We start from the raw sequence: 11774 nt of genomic DNA, 5'->3' as shown, positions 1-11774 counted from the left end.
AGGTCAGGGTCACCCTCAGATAATGAGTTCAAAGCCTGCCTGGAATATATAAGACCTTGTCAAAAAAAAGAAAAAAGAAAAAGAAAAAAAAAGAAAATCCCGCCCTCCATGCAGTCAGTCCAGAGCCACCATGAATGTCTGTCAGGTCCTCCTGCCTTTCACAGACCTGAACCAGGAAAGTGTGACCTGTCCTTTTTCGTCTCTTTCTTTCTGATGCTGGGCAAGCTTTCTCTAGTGTTTGGGGTTTTCACCTGCTCTAAACCTCCCCCTCTCTGGCTCATGGCTGCTTCTCCTCCAGAGAGCAGACCTCCACACGGACTCAACCTCCCTAATTCATGGCTGTTTGTCCTCCAGCGAGCTGACCTCCACACAGAGCTCAACCTCCCTGGCTCATGGTTGCTTGTCCTCCAGAAAGTTGACCTCCACACGGAACTCAAACAGCATGGCTGCCTTCCTCCATCTCTCCCCTCCAGGGAGCTGTGGGGATTTGCAGCTTGCTGCCCTATGGTTTTGGTTGTTTGTTTGTTTTTTTAATTCTAATCAAATTTTCCTCAAGTTTCAAAAAAGTATAATAAATGAGAGGAAGAAATGATTGAAAATGGATGTCATGGCTCATCTGTAATCCAGTACTCTGAGGCCAAAACTTTGGGGCCAATCTGTTCTACATAACCAAACAAACAAATAAGGAAACAGTTAAGAAATGTAGGAGGATACTAGAAGATCATTTGTGAACATACGGATTCATGCTAGATGTTCATAAATATACAGAATTAATATTCTGGATATGACTGTAATACTGAAAGCAATCTAGAAAATCAGTGTAAATCCAATAGAAATCCCAATAACATTCTTCAAAGAATGAGAGAAAATAATGCTAAAACTCATATGGAAGAACAAAAGACCTTGAATAGAACAAAACCAGCATGCTACAGGCACAGAAACAGGCATATTTGCCAATAAAAGAGGTAGAGGATGCAGAAATAATCCCTGCTTATAGCCACTTGATTTTCAACAGCAGTACCAAAAAATACAATGGAAAAACAAACCTCTTCAGTCAATGGTAGAAAATAACACTACATCACTATTACCGTTTAAAAAAAAATTCAAAATAGATCAAGAATTTAATGTAACAAAAATCTGAAACTGCTAGGAGAAAACACCGGGGGAAACACTTCCAACTACATGAATAAACCATGTGTCTTGAAGGCCCATAGACCAGGAAGCCCCAGGCTTCGCTATACACAGGAGTTCTCTAGATATCTCAGCAAGATTCAGGAAGTCTGACGTAGAGCTGAAAATCGAAATTTATAACAGACTTGGGTCAGAAGCTGCTGGTCTTCCGATCACATAGAAAGACTGATGTAGACAAGGAACTACTAGGCTGTGTATCCATTATATCTTATTACATGAATGATTTCTGGAGTCAGATGTGGTAGTCCAAACCCATAAGCTCTATGACGGTCAGGACTTGGAGGCCAGCCTGGGTTTCTGTATCACTTGCTCTTTGCACTGATGTGATAAAAGTCAGACAGTGTTGCATTAGGAGCGGCAGGGCTGCGTCCCGGCACCCGGCTGCCCGCATGGCTAGCTTATGCCCGAAATAATTACATGGAAACTGTATTCTTTCAAACACTGCCTGGCCCGGCTAGTTCCAGCTTCTTATTGGCTAGCTCTTACATATTGTTCTAACCCATTTCTAATATTCTGTGTAGCCCACGAGCTGGCTTACCAGGGAGGATCTTAACCTGCGTCTGTCTGGAGCGGGAGAATCATGGCGACTCCTCCACTAAGCTTCTTTCTCCCAGCATTCTCTTCTGTTTTCTCCACCCACCTAAGGGTGGGCCTATCAAGGGGCCTAGGCAGTTTCTTTATTAATAAGAAATCACTCCCACATCAAGACAGAAGCAACTGAAGAGTTTGTTTTGATTTGTAACTTCAGTACAGACCACCTTGGCATACGAATTTGACAGAGCTCTTGGCACTAGGGACATGTGGCTGGGACTTCTCACACCGCCATTGATCGGGAATCAGGTAGAATACTGGCTCTCATCTGACTTTCAGTTTTCCTGTTTTACTCCGTCTGGGATCCTTGGCTATGGATGGTACCAACCAAATTCAGGGTGGCTTCTCCTTCTTCAGTTCATCCTGTCTGGAAACCATCACAGTACATTCTGGATGCAGTTCCCGTGAGATTCTAAACCCAGTGAAGTTGACGATGAAGGTTAGCGATCACAGCTACACAATCTATTCAAAGCCTGCCTAGGATGCAGTGTGAGACCCTCTGCTCCTCTTCTTCCTCATCACAGTGGCAGCCACAGCTCCAGTGACCAAAATTCCAAGGAGAATTGTGGCACACATCCATAATTCTAGCACTTGCGAGGCTGAGGCAGGAAGCATTCAAGAGCTACATAGTGAGAACCTATTCCCAAAAATAGCTAGTAATCTTCCCTCACTTCCCTTTCTCAGCCTCTCCTCCTGTCCTCAGAGCCACACTCATATGTTCACAAACTATTGCTTTGCTTCCAGAAAGACGATGCTCAAGACACGCTGTCTGTCTTCAAGGAAACTGTTGAGGGAAAATAACAGTTATCAACAGGAACTGTGCTGTGCAGCAAGTGCCATTGCAGCTCAGGCCATGTTCAGACCACCTTAACTCGTCAGCATTTACCTTCTCATCCTGACTTCTTACCTCTGCTCAGATGAATACTGACATGGCCTGGTGGGTGAACACCAACACGGCCAGGTGGGTGAACCAACACAGCCTGGTGGGTGAACACCAACACGGCCTGGTGGGTGAACACCAACACGGCCAGGTGGGTGAACACCAACACGGCCTGGTGGGTGAACACCAACACGGCCTGGTGGGTGAACACCAACACGGCCTGGTGGGTGAACACCAACACGGCCAGGTGGGTGAACACACCAGCACGGCCTGGTGGGTGAACCAACACGGCCTGGTGGGTGAACACCAACACAGCCTGGTGGGTGAACACCAACACGGCCTGGTGGGTGAACCAACACGGCCTGGTGGGTGAACCAACACAGCCTGGTGGGTGAACCAACACAGCCTGGTGGGTGAACCAACACAGCCTGGTGGGTGAACCAACACAGCCTGGTGGGTGAACACCAACACGGCCTGGTGGGTGGTCACCAACACGGCCAAGTAGAGACCATCAGAGAAGACTTAAACAAGAGACACATAAGAAACAATCACAAAGGGGGCCCTTGAAGGGGTGCTTCCAGGTCCTTGGCCACTTGTCCTCTGCCTGAGCGGTGGGGCTCATGATGACATTTTCCTTCCTCCATACATTCTGTGTTTTGTGCTTCCTGGGGGTCACTCCCAGGCAGAAAGACAAGACCACCCATGTCTGTTTGAGCTATCCACTTCTACCACCCATGAATATGCCGCTTCACCCACAATTCTGTCCTTAGAAATCTTTGCTTTCCACTATACATGCTTCCTTGGAATTATCCTTTTTATCTTCATGAAATCAATGGCCACCGATTTGTTACTGAGTTTATAATCTACAAACTCAGTGTACTGTGTTATCTCAAAGGAAATATATATGTATATACATATATATATGAGCATATTTTCCATAGAACCACAAAACGATGAAATTCACTAACAGTCAAACACTGAAAGCATGCACACTCATTACATTATCCCCATGCACTTCTCTCTCTAGCAAATTAAACTCCCATGGTCTTCATGGTCACTGCACCTAAATCAGAAGAAACTCGCAGTGTGGAAATCACGTTGCCACCACCTGCCACATTTTTAAACCCCTTTTGTTTCCTAACTTGGAATCAATGAAGAGTTAAACCAGATCAAATGATTTCAAATGTATTTTGGCCCAGATTATGTTATATTTTTAAATCTTCCATAAGAACAAGAAAGATGGAAGTGGCTAAAATAGACCTGCTCCGGATTAACTGGCAGCTTTGAGAGGATCTGGCTCCTGCCTACACCCTTTTCCTGGCTGTCCCCCATGACATCCACAGGGTGGCTCTGATCTTCACAGAGAAACATCTGGTCCTAACCTGCCCAAAGGACCAAAGGCACTGACTCCGTTTACCCTCATGATCTGTGTCTGCACACACACACACACACACACACACACACACACGTGCGCACCAGTTGTCATAGGGTTTCAGTTTCTGTGATGAAACACCGTGACCAAAAGGCAGCTTGAGGAGGAGAGGGGTTGTTTGGCTTACAGTTCCACATTGCTGGTCATCAATGAAGGAAGTCAGGACAAGGACTCAAACAGGGCAGGAACCCAGAGGCAGAACCTAAAACAGAGGCCATGGAGGAGTACTGCTTACTTGGCTTGTTCAGCCTGCTTTCTTATAGAACCCAGGACCACCAGCCCAGTAATGGCCCCACCCACAATGGACTGGGCCCTCCCCCATCAATCACTAATTGAAAAATGCCCTAAAGCCATATCTTATGACAGCATTTGCTCAACTGAGGGCTCCTCCTTTCACTAGCTTTTGTATCAAGTTGATATGAAACTAAACAGCACAGCTGACCCCTTGTCAACCTCACACCCAAACACATCACTGCTAAGCCACACCTGGTGTGGGATTCCCCTCTGTATACTGCGAACATGTTTTATTACCATTGGTTAATAAAGAAACTGCTTTGGGCCTATGGAAGGGCAGACTAGAGCAAGGTGGGAATTCCAAGCAGTGGACAGAGGAGAAAAGAAGGCGGAGTCAGGGAGTTGCCATGTAGCTGCTGAAGGAGACAGACGCTGGAACTTTACTGGTAAGCCACAGCCTTGTAGATATACACAGAATAATAGAAATGGGTAATTTAAGATGTAAAAATTAGTTAATAAGAATCCTAAGCTAAAAGGCCAAGCAGTTTTTAATTAATACAGTTTCTGTGTGATTATTTCAGGTCTGGGCGGCTGGAAAACGAACGAGCAGCCTCTGCCAACACCATACCTTTCCTTTCTTTTTCATCCCCAAGATATTACACTAAAAGCATAAATAATAGGGCTGGAGAGATGACTCAGCAGTTAAGAGCATTGGTTGTTCTTCAAGAGGACCCAAGTTCAATTCCCAACACCCACATGGCAGCTCACAACTGTCTGTAACTCCAGTTCCAGGGCTTTGACACCTCACACAGACATACATGCAGGCAAAGCATCAATGAACATAAAATAAAAATAATAAATTTATTTTTAAAAACATAAATAACTTTAAAAGCCCCACAGTCTTTACAAATCTCAACACATTAAAATTTCAGTCTCTTTTAAATATCTAATCTCTCTAAAAACCCAAAATATCTTTTCAAAGTTTAAAATCCTTCCGTTGTGGGCTCCTGTAAAAATCAAAATTAAATTAAATACCTTCTTCAAGAGAGAATATACTGAGCACAGTCACAATCTGAACAAAGAAAAACCGAACTAACTCCATCAGTGTTAATAATAAGTCAATGTTCAAATATTTGGGATTCCCTCATGATCTTCTCAGCTCCTACAAGGAGCTTGAATCCCTTCTCCAGCTCCGCCCTCTGCAGCACACGCAGCTTGTCTTCTAGGCTCTGGCTTGCTCCACTCCCCACTGCTGCTATCCTTGGTGGTCGTCCCATGACACTAGCATCTCCAAGACACTGGGGTCTTCTGCTGCAACTGGGCTGCACCTTCACCAATAGGCTTTCATAGGCTCTCCTCATGGAGCCAAGCCTCAACTTCTCTGTGTGACCCCCTTCAGTTCTAGGTCTTCAACTAGTACCGAGGCTGCAGCTTCACCAATGGCCTCTCTTGGCTTCTCTCAGTGCTTCAGCTGCTCTCCATGACCCCTTCATGCCTTCAAAACCAGTACTACCTGGGTGAGTTTTACACAGTACCAAGTCAGCTGCCAGCATGAGGTACAACCTTGGCCACCTCTGGAACACAGCTTCACTGTGCTCTCAGGAAACACTTCCCAGAAGATTTCGCCTCAATGGTGTTGGTCTCTCCTTAATCATCGCTAATTTCTTAACTCCAGCATCGAGTACCCCAGCAGAGCAAAGTTTCACTTCAGCAGTTCTGGGGTCTTGTTAGTCACAGCTGATTCTTCAGCCCCAGCTGACCAGACACCCAGAATCTTAATTAAAAATAACAAATGGACCCAATATAGTCTTTAAACTTCCCTCTGAAACTTCACGAGCCAGGCCTCCATCTTCTGCCCAGCTCTCCACATTCTTGTCTTCCAGGCTCCCACAGAACATTCCACTGAGCTCTCAACACTCAATGCCTTTTCTTGCCCAAAGTTGCAAAGTCCTTCCACAGTCCTCCAAAAACATAGTCAGGTCTGTCACTATAATACCCCAGTATGCTCGTGCCAACTTGTATTAGTTGGGGTTTCCGTGGCTGCAACAAAACACCATGTCCAAAAAGCAAGTTGGGGAGGAAACTGTTTGGCCTACACTTCCAAAGCAGAGTTCATCATTGAAATAAGTCAGGACAAGAACTCAATTAGGACAGGAACCTGAGTCAGGAGCTAATGCAGAAACTATGGAGAGGTGCTGCTTACTGGCCTGCTTCCCCTCACTTGCTCAGCCTGCTTTCTTACGGAACGCAGTACCTCCAGCCTAGAGATGGCACCACCCACCATAGGTTGGACCCTCCTCCATCAATCACTAATTTAAAAAAATTCCCTACAGCCCGATTTTATGGAGCCATTTTTCTCAAATGAGGTTCCCTCCTCTCTGATGACTAGTTTGTGTGTCAAATTGACATAAGACTAGCCAGCAAACCAGTCAAGAGCAGCGTGCTACAAATGCAGCCAAAATTATATCACATAAGCCTTTATTACATGCTTGCTTCCTAGAGTGGAGATAATTCTTTTCTAACAAGCCGAGGGCTGCTCAGGCATAAGTCAGACCTAGATTTAACTTCTTTCAGAGGATGGCGTTTGATGATAATGCTGGGGCCAGGGTTTGTAGTTCAGTGGTAATGTGTTTGCCTAGCGTGTGTGAGTCTGTGAACTGGATTCCAAGGACACAAAAAATAAGTTAATAAACCAGCAACTAAATAAATAAACCCTACTTCTACATAAGAAAGCTTAGTTTGGTTTTAAGACCGGGACTTGTTCTTTCTGGAATCCTCTGTCTCTCATCATGCCTGATCCCCACCTCTCACTGAAGAAACGATGAGTAAATTGATGTTTTATAGACTTCTGCATCACTTGAGTTCAATTCCAAATAATGCAGTCTCTGTGCTTGTTATTTATATATTAATTCCAATAAAATACTGCTGAATCTTCCCTGATCAAATAATAAAATGTTTGTTTTAGATATCCTTTAATTCGAATATGCATCTATTCCAGAAGTATTTCTGCTTTGGCAAACATTCTATATGGGGCTGGAGAGATGGCTCGGTGGTCAAGACCACTGGTTGTTCTTCCTAAGAACTTGGTTTCAATTCCCAGGACCTCTTCTGGTCTCCTTGGGCATCCAAGTGTGGAAGTAGTACAGAGACAAGGCATGCAGGGAAGACACCCATATCCATTAAGTGAAAATTAAAAATAAATTTTAAGACATGAATCCTTTGAGGGGTTTTTTAATACATCATATACTTGAAATGAAATTCAAGGCTCAGTGGTTTTTTTTTTTTTTTCAGGAAAGAAAGATGAAGAAAGCTTAGGGCTAAGGCTAAGTTGATACAGTGCTCCCCTAATGTTCAGAAGCCCTGGGCACTACTTCCTGCACCACAGAAAACCAGGTGTGGTGGCACATCCCTGTCGTCCCAGCACTCGGCAATTTGTGGTAACAGGATCAGAAGTTCAAGGTCATCCTCAGCTACGTGATTCAGGGCCATCCTGAGACACTTGATACTCCAACTCAAAATAAATAAGTAACAAATGAAAACACAATGTGCACTAGAAAATGACATGGGGTCTGTAACCTGTGACAGCCCTGCTCCCGTGACAATGGCCAGCAGGCACTCTCAGCCCCAGGCTGCCATGAAGAAAATGCCTGTTCGATGGATGGAGATAGAGACAGAGACCCACATTGGAGCACCGGAATGAGCTCTCAAGGTCCCAATGAGGAGCAGAAGGAGGGAGAACATGAGCAAGGAAGTCAGGACCGAGGGGTGCACCCACCCACTGAGACAGTGGGGCTGATCTATTGGGAGCTCACCAAGGCCAACTGAACTGGGACTGAAAAAGCATGGGATAAATCCCGTCTCTCTGAACATGGGGGACAATGAGGGCTGATGAGAAGCCAAGGACAATGGCACTGGGTTTTGATCCTACTGCATGTACTGGCTTTGTGGGAGCCTAGCCAGTTTGGATGCTCACCTTCCTAGACCTGGATGGAGGGGGGAGGACCTTGGACTTTCCACAGGGCAGGGAACCCTGACTGCTCTTTCAGACTGGAGAGGGAGGGGAAGAGGAGTGGGAGGAGGGGGAGGGAAATGGGAGGCTGGGAGGAAGCAGAATTTTTTTTTAATTAAAGAAAAAAGAAAGAAAGAAAAAGAAAGAAAGAAAGAAAGAAAGAAAGGAAGGAAGGAAGGAAGGAAGGAAGGAAGGAAGGAAGGAAGGAAGGAAGAAAGAAAGAAAGAAAGAAAGAAAGAAAGTGCCTGTTTTCCGCCTGAGTCTTTTTCTTTGAGTCCCTTCCTTTTCTCTCTCCCTTTCTCCAGCACTCCCAGTCTACACAGAGTTGACGTCTAGGCTTTAAATAATTGTCTTAGATCACTGGTTCAACACTGCGCTGTGCCTCCAAATTCAGCTTCTCAGCGCTGGAAGCCGAGCTCGGCTTCAGGCTGGTACTTCAGGGAACCTGGCCCAGTTTCCCTTGGGTACCTACCTAAGCACAGGAAAGAGTCTCCTCATTGGTTCTGTTATGGGGATCTTGCTCCTTAAATAGCACTTCTCCAGGAATACTCAAAGTCACAGAAGGAAGAAATGAAGTCGTATGCTGCACCTGAAACCGCTGGAGAAGAGTTTTAAGCAACACAGGCCTACTGTGCCAGCAATGATTGGGCAGTAAATGCCCTATCTCTCCCTCCAGGGTCCTGCACTGCAGAATGCCATTCCAAGTTGAGATTCTCAGAGTAACTATGGTTTTGTGTGGTAGCCAACAGTTGCAGAGTTTATATTATTCTAGCATCTTGTGCTCGTTGAGATCAAAGAGAGAATCTGTCTTTTGGGCAGAATCAGACTCCTAAGGTTGGGATTACCACGTATGAAGCTTTTCTTTCCTGTGAAATGTCTGTCTTGACGAGAAAGGTGGGATGCATACAGGCACTTCCTCCAAGAAGAGCCAGGAGAATGGTAAGGTGACAGTCTCTGACCTTGCTGCGCCCCGTGTTTCTGTGCTTTAATTCTGCTGCTGACTGCCCCCCTCTTCTGCATGCCTCTGCTACTATTTTCTGATTGGTTCTGTCCATCCTGATCCTCCCAGCCTTAATCTCTAAGCCAGAGATGGGCACTTCCTAAACCCTGGCAGATCACCTCACAGGACCCAAATGCCCTGTGTTTTCAACGCGTCTGTTTGTACTTGCTGCCTTAGACACCTTATCAGGAAAGTCTTTACTCACTCCTTGGTTACCACTGAGGACAGGACGCCTTGAAGACCCAGCAGAAACCCTCTCACTCCAAAGGAGCTCAGAGATTAAGGAAAGCAGACCCCTAGAATGTAGAAAATGTATAGAGGTAGATGGATGAGCGTTGAGGCTACCTGCTTCCCAGCTTGCCCCGATCTCCAGGGAGGAGAACTATGCTAAAGTTTCTATCCTCAAATCTGCTCACCACAGGCACGCACAATGTGAGTGTGTACAAGAGGACAGTTCAGAAAACAGCCCTTCCTAGTGCCTGCCCCCCTGTCTACCCCATGCTGATTCCCCATGTGCCACAGCCTAAGTGACAATCCACAGCCCCCAGGACCCTCCCTTAACCTTGCCATGGCTCACCTTCCACACCCACCCCTCTCTCTTTTATCCCAATAATGCCTTCATGCAGCTAAGAAAGCCACTTTCTGTCTCACGTTCTTGCAATAACTTGAATAGCCAATGAGAGAAGTGGCCTCTGTCTTCTCATACAAAGTGTGACTAGAGAGATGGAGGAGGGCGGTCCTCCAGAGGACCCAGTGTTCTCTCACCAGAGCCGGAAGCTGTTACCCTGCCCTGAGACCCCCTTTAAAAAGACACAGAAGAGAAGGGATTTTCAGGATAGCTTTATGTACAGACACCTTGAAATAGCCAAGTCTCTGCAGAAAATGCCCCCCACCTGGCTAGCTCGCCTGCATCTCAAAGCACTTGCTTTTAACTGTGTTTACTGCTTCGTCTGTGCAGAAACCTCAGAAGTGACTTCCCAGCTGCCTGCGTTTCCCCATCATTGGCTCTAACCTCCCTGCACACAAAGGTATGTTCATCCAGGCACACAGGTGACCTAGACTAGGATCTAAGACAGGCCAGAGATCAGATTGATAGACCATATCAAAATTTCCATTTCTCTTAATGGTTTATCACCTGTCTGATGACCCCTGGTGAGGACAAAAGGATTGGAATCACAGCTGCCTGAACAAGCAAGCTGAAATGTTAAAAAAAAAAAAAAAATACAGAAGCCTACCATAGAAGCTGATCACAGAAACCAAACAGAAGCAGAACATTGGTAAATTAGATTGCAAGGAGAAGTGGACAGGATCTTTACCCAGAATGATGACTTACTTACACAGCCCATAATTGGGTTTCAATTATTTTTAGTATCACCATTACCATGAGCATTGTAGTCTTGTCTCTCTTGGATACAGAGTTTATGTAAGAAAATTTTAAAAGAAAATAAGAGTATGATGATTGTGGATGATAAAAAGATCTAATATATTGGCTCACAAATGCAAACAGTATTCTGAACTGATGCAGTACTGTTTGCAGCCTCCCCAAAACCGAGGGCATCAGAGGATGTCGCAGGAGTCAAAGGATGCTCTCGAGCATCCTTGAAATTCAGCAGCAGTCCCTTAGACAAGATCTGCAGTACTTCTGCTGGCCACCAACGCTGCTGAGGGATTAGAGGATGAGATCTTAGCTGCAGTGGTCAAAGGCTCCTATCCAAAACATGCCATAGGGTGGGGACTTCTAAGGCAGTATGAGAGGTATGGTCTGAAGCTGGCACGGAGTGGGTGCTGATGGTGCCCAAAGAGAGGGATGTTTTAAGACAGTTGTTCTGTTATGGTCTGTGTCACAGTCTGGAGTGGGAAACTGAAATACGTGTTTCACTTGCTAGGGGAACACAATTCAGACTTTGACTAAATCAAGAGGACATGTGGGTTGAAGAAGGAAGTCACCAAGATAGGCTATTTTTATGTAGTCTTTTGGGTGACATTGGAAAGCCCATGGAAGTCTAGATTCATCAAATTAAAAGGAGAATATATTTGAAGTGCTAGAAAATACAAGCAATGACACAGAAAGCAGCATAATTTTTGATATCAGAAATAAGTTAAGTGGTTGAAGGATTAAAGGCCGATGGGTATCAGAGTAAGAACTTGTAGCTCATCACTGTGACCTCTGCTAGCCAGAGTTGACAGCCAAAGGAACACTGTGTCATTATGTTTTTATGTGCTGCCGCGCTGATGTTACAAAATACCCCTGGCTACCAAATCCTCACAGGAAAAGTCAGGCAAAACTCTGTATCCTAGGGATGAAAATTTCCTATCTATTTCAACAGATTGTCTCTGAAAGCAGCTGAGAGAGCAACTGAGAAAGTGTTTTGTGTGCTGCTCCGCTGAAGTGTGCTGTCTGTCTGTGCGGTCACTGCGGCTGTAGTGTGCTGTCTGT

This window comes from Alexandromys fortis, unplaced genomic scaffold (assembly GCF_014885135.2).
Source record: "Alexandromys fortis isolate MF-2015 unplaced genomic scaffold, M_Fortis_MF-2015_v1.1 scaffold_449, whole genome shotgun sequence".
Classification (NCBI taxonomy): domain Eukaryota; kingdom Metazoa; phylum Chordata; class Mammalia; order Rodentia; family Cricetidae; genus Alexandromys; species Alexandromys fortis.
Note: the sequence above shows the minus strand (reverse complement) of the source record.